Source organism: Leptonychotes weddellii, chromosome 6 (assembly GCF_054177405.1).
Source record: "Leptonychotes weddellii isolate Sample4059 chromosome 6, ASM5417740v2, whole genome shotgun sequence".
In the NCBI taxonomy this organism is placed as follows: Eukaryota; Metazoa; Chordata; class Mammalia; order Carnivora; family Phocidae; genus Leptonychotes; species Leptonychotes weddellii.
Genome location: NC_138374.1, coordinates 58,239,620 through 58,245,608, shown reverse-complemented (window position 1 = coordinate 58,245,608; position 5,989 = coordinate 58,239,620). Strand labels below are relative to the sequence as shown.

Here is a 5,989-nt window from a genome sequence, read left to right as displayed (position 1 = left end):
GTCTGAGACCATGCATCCCTGGCTGCTAAGCACCATGGCGGACAGGGCTAGAAAGGTAACAGCTTTATTTTGAGCAGGGGGCAAAGACAAGGCAGCACTTTACAGCTACATTGTAACTAGATCCTGCATCAGGGTAGTTGGGGTTCTATGTGAAAGGTGAGAAGATTAGTAACCATTCCTTGTTTTATTTACACTTCAATTATAAAAATACAAAACTAGAATGCAAATTAGTAAATGAGGTGGCTACATTGTTAGGGACAAAATCACCTAGAGGTGTTGAATGGAAGTTGACAACTACACAGAGGAGGTTCTCTTGGGCCTCTGTCCGCTTCAGCAAACACACAGCACCACCCCAGATCTCGCCCATTACACTACCGCTTTCAAAGTATGGATTCAGTATTGTTGCTAGAAAGTGTGTCCTAAAACCCATAAGCGTCATAGGTATCAACTGTTTGGACTACATTTCAGAGATTAGAAAATGGGAGGTTTCAGTTCAATGTCACAGTGGTAAACGCAATGAATGTTTTTATATTTTCATATATATTGTCTTAAATGTCTTCAACATAATTATCAGCTGATTCTGAGTCTTACGTTCCTTCCACTACACTTCCTCTTGCTGCTGTTTTATCAGAGTTAAGAAGAAAACCCACAATGTGTTGTTCTTTCTTATATACCACCCTGTTGGTATATTCTAATATGCCAACCTGTTCCCTCGTCCTAAATGGTTAAATAAAATACAAAGTGCAAGGATTTTTTGAGCACAGATACTGGAGTAAAATATCCACTACCACGCTAATAGATGAATGCTAATAATCTAAATCCTATCTGACATGTACCATTAGAAGTTAACATTGCACCAATTTTTATTATTATAAGGTAGTATATTCCATAAATATGTTCCTAAATCAAAATTTCACTAGACTTAAATATGCAATTTTCTAAAACAATTCAAAAGATAATTTGTATACAGATTGTTATATTTGGATGACAAATTTCTAATTTTTTTATTAAAGAGGAAGGAAATCAACATTACAAATAAATTTTACCATCGGGGAACAGGCTATTCTGACTTGTAAAGAGGAAAAGAGAACAAGTCATATGAAAATGATACACAAAAATTCTGATTCAGGGCGACAACGAACTTAGAGCTCTTAAATTCTGCTTTTCTTCATAGGCAGTAAGTAGCACCAAATCTAATCTTATGCTAGCAATGCTTTTAACACTAAGGACAACAACAGCTACTCTATGATGTATGCCTACTTTTGGCCAAGAGCTGCACCAGGCACTTAACATACACATACTGTTTCTAATCCTTACATTAAACCTTTACATAAGCAATATATCCTCAGTTTAAAGACTAGGAAACCAGGGCTTAGGACATTTAGGCAACCTGACAAACTTTGCATAAATATTAAGATGCAGAACAAGGATTAAACTCTGGTGTATGTGATTCCATTCTTGCTCTTGCAAAGTTATCTTCCTTGGCCAAAGCCCATGATCATAATATTTTTCGGAGAACCTCCACTTTAAAGATTACAGAAAATCTTTAAAAGCCGAAGATAAAAGGCACATATTGACACAATAGTTTAATGCAGCTACATTAGTACCTTTACTTTCTAAAGACAAAAACTAGAATTGGCATGTTTATAATTTACATGAAGTACTATAGCATAATGCCAAAAACTTATCCCCTAAAAGACCTTTATACAGAGATGAAAGATTAGCGTTAAAAGCATTTTCAGCAGGTGGACTAAGGAGAGAAAATGTGTCATTAAATCTAAGCATTTAAAATTGCTGTTTTGTAGGTTTTACACTTTGATAATACAGAGGACCATCCATTTTTAGTTTTGTTCTAGAGATCCCCTAAAATAGCAAAAATCAGTGAAAGACAGCAAAAACTTCACAAGCACCCATGTGTTGCTGCAAGTTCCTAGCACCTCTTTCAAGCATAGTCACTTAACTGAATTCATCAAAAGTCATATCTAACAAATTCTTAAAAGGAAAGGCTAGAATCCTGGAACCTATTATTGCTATTCTAACTTCATAAATAGTCTGTGTGTTTTTTTCTAATTTGAAGACATAAAGAACAGTTGAGGAGGATGAGCCCTGCTTGATGGATCAGAAAAGGGAACTTCAAATATCTGAAGCCAAGCTGTTTCTCGTGCTTCTCAATTTGTCCAAAACAACAGAGTGAAATAACCCACATGTGTGGCAGGAGGCTGTCCATTAAATTTCTGATAAACATCTCTATGGGGGCAGTGGGGTGGGAATCCGTAAAATCATCATTCCGGTTGGTTTTGTTTTTAAAAAGAAACTTTGAAGTTATTCATAAATATTTACTTGAACACATGATTCACTTAATTATCTGTAATTACACAGAAAATCTTTTTCATTAATATTCAGACAACCGTGGTTCCACTTCTGTATGTAGTTTTGATGTTGCCTCTATGTGAAAGTGAATTAGACTTAAAAATGGTGGAAACGATATTTAAGATAACATGATCATGTTTCAAAGAGATGTTCCAATTTTGTAAAATGCCAAGGTAAATTACCTGGTGGTGAAATCACTGCAAGTAAAGACTAAATAAGCCAGCATCGTGAAAATAACAAAGGAAAATTACACACTGTTCCCAGACAAATTATCTAGAGGTTAAGCTTCATGTCAAGGAATTAGCTTGGTTTGCTATAATTATCATTTAATTTTTCCTTAAGTACTCACAAAACACTGACATTAAATATGACACCAATGCTCAGAATTACGAAACCTATATTGTAAGGCAAGGCATATTTCATATGCCTTATTTGCAAAAATTACTGTGCACAATCCTCAAATCAAGGTTTATCAAGTTTAGTTTCTGATGTGTGTCTTTATTTGTATTTGTAATTTATTGAGTAGACTGTGTACTAAGTGGGGGGGCAGTTATTGTTAATTAGAGGCTTAAGAGATACGGGTTTCTGTAAGTCTCTAAATTCCTTGCTGTACTTAAATCACAATGGTTAACAATAAGCAGCACTGAAGGGAAAGTGAAAAGTAGAATAAAAGTTCATCATTCTCACAAGTTCACTGGGTGCTACCCTACAGGTACCATGTATCACCAGCTGACTCCCTCAGATCTTGCTCTTTACCCTTAAAACTCACAAAACATTGATTGAATTCCAGGAGGAAAAAGACATCTGAGAGCAGTGTATAGAAGTCTTTAAAGTTCAAGCCAGCTGGGAGAGTCCATTAAAGTGTTCCTTCCTTGGGACCCAAACATGACAGGGCTTTACCCCCACATGGTTCCTTCTACCTAAAATGTCCTCTCCAGTGCTGATCAAGTCCCTGTTAGGACTGAGCTCACCGATCAAGGGTCCCCACTGCGAGGCCTTCCCTGCTATCTCCCCGCCGAGTTTTCAACTCCTTCCCTGGCAATAGCAGTTGCCCCCTCTCTGAAATCTAGTTTTTCTCTAGAGTAGAGGCCTCTCGTGGAATTTCCATATTGACTTATTACTAGTACCCACTTGGTATGTTTATTGCCGGTCTTGTTCCCTGATGAATCCCTTGCACCTAGACGAGTGAGTGCTCAAAAAGTGTCTGTTGAAAGAATAAAGGGTATGGTACTGAGGAGGAATCAAAATAGCTTTGCACGATTATAGTTTGGTTTAAAACACACACACACACACACACACACACAGTGGAAATGCCAGAGCAACTTATTTCATGTGCTGTGAAACATGATCTAAAAGACTATGAGGGGCGCCTGGGTGGCTCTGTTGATTAAGCGACCGCCTTCGGCTTGGGTCATGATTCCGGGATCCTGGGATCGAGTCCCACATCGGGCTCCCCCTGCTCGGCAGGAAGCCTGCTTCTCCCTCTCCCACTCCCCCTGCTTGTGTTCCCTCTCTCACTGTCTCTCTCTCTATCAAATAAATAAATAAAATCTTTAAAAAAAATAAAATAAAAGACTAGTGAGTTGGGGGTGAAAGATATAGGACAGCCTGCATTCAGGAAACTGCTTAACTAGGCTCTGAGTTTTACGAGCATTAAAACTTCAGAAATGATTTAGAATTTTGGTTTTCTTAAGGACACTGTTAAAGCAAGTATATCAATTGGTATCTCCAATAGTATTAATGACATGCCTTATGACAGCATGTTCCTATTACTTCCCTGGTAGTGGGAGAACCAATGGATTTCAATGACCAAAGTTATACAATTCATAGGAGAATAAGAAGTTGAGAGAAGCTTCTAGATTTTAAGTTGTTAACATAGCCATGTAATAAATTACTTTATACTTACATTTATGTGTGACTGTGAGGAAAAAATGGAATGAAAAGCTTTTAAAATTAAGTTGTATAATATATACATAATTAAGTTGTATAATATACCCATAAGTGGGAATTTTTATTGAAGATGGATGACAGAGAAAGTTATTTTATGTGCTAATTGTGGGAAATTAATTATCTCTCATATGATTATCATTATTTTCTCTGCAAGTAGTCACAATGCTTCAATCAAACAATAATTTACCCAAAATTTCTGTCTTTTCTTCTAGAAAACATACATATACCAGTTATTTTTCATGACCTAATCAAATGGTCATGAACAACAAAAAACAAGAATTTCCTAAACAATATATTAAGACTTTTTTCTTCTTATTGATAAGTCACAATTCACTGCTTAAAAACAAACAAAACAACAACGAAAAGCCTTTATAAATATCATCTTCAAAACCACCCTGTCAAAATGTTCAGATTTATTGCCAAACAAGCTAATGTCTGTTAGATTGCACCTGGAAATAATTGAGGGACCTTTGATATGGTGCCCAGCGTTACAAAACGCCACTTTATCTGGAACTGATTAAGGACAGAAACGAGCCCCTACATCCTCACTGCAAGCTAACCTTCCGTCATGCTGGCTCATCACCAGTCCCAGCTTGGGACTCAGTGCAGATTCACAGTCCATCGTCTGAAGTCCCCGCAGCCAGAAAAGCTCTGGAATTCAGAACTTGTCAAATTTTAGAAAGGTATGTACCAATATTATAGTCTCATCCCCACAGTACCCCCCCAAGCAAGGAATTTTTACTTCTGCAGCAAAATGTATGAAGATTCACACTAAGGTGGATAAATAAAGACTATAAATAGTTTCACATAAGGTCAGAACAGGTTTTGCTGCCAAATGAGTTCAGGTCGGGTCAGATTTTGCCGCCAAAGAAGTTAGAAAATACTTTTGGTTTTCATTTTGAATTGTGAAATGACGAGAAGGGACTGTGGACCTGTGGAGTATCAAGGCCTCCCTTTAAGGGTCATGTTCAGAATCCATGCCCCAAGCCTGCTACATATAAAATGAATTTATGTCAAGTTTCTGCTCACTTTTTTCTAACAAGGAAGAAAATCTCCAAGTAAATGTACCTCACTAAATTTGATTTTTAAAAAGTGGTATTAAGGGGGGGCGCCTGGGTGGCTCAGTCGTTAAGCATCTGCCTTCAGCTCAGGTCATGATCCCAGGGCCCTGGGATCGAGCCCCGCATCGGGCTCCCTGCTCAGCGGGAAGCCTACTTCTCCCTCTCCCACTCTCTCTGCTTGTGTTCCTGCTCTCGCTGCGTCTCTCTCTGTCAAATAAATAAATAAAATCTTTAAAAAAAAAAAAGTGGTATTAAGGGGCACCTGGGTGGCTCAGTTGATTAAGCGACTAGCTTTGGCTCAGGTCATGATCCTGGAGTCCCAGGATCAAGTCCCGCATCGGGCTCCCTGCTCGGCAGGGAGTCTGCTTCTCCCTCTGACCCTCCCCACTCTCATGTGCTCTCTCTCTCATTCTCTCTCTGTCAAATAAATAAATAAAATCTTAAAAAAAAAAAGTGGTATTAAATTGAGGATTTTTTTCATGAAATTCTGATATCATGAAGTAACCTCTCAGGTTCTCTTAGTTCATTCAATCTCTCCCTGCAAAAAGAAAGTTTCAAAAGTACAAAAACCTTGGGCAAACATAACACAGAAATCTGCACACTGAAAT

At 37.8% G+C, this 5,989-nt stretch overlaps 1 non-coding gene across 1 annotated transcript; it reads right to left on the bottom strand.

The window, feature by feature from the left end:
- On the bottom strand, window positions 1-129 carry LOC115940708 (small nucleolar RNA SNORA63). Its single transcript, XR_004075441.2, has one exon. It is a non-coding gene; the product is annotated as a small nucleolar RNA SNORA63 (small nucleolar RNA).
- Window positions 130-5,989: the final 5,860 nt, after the last annotated feature.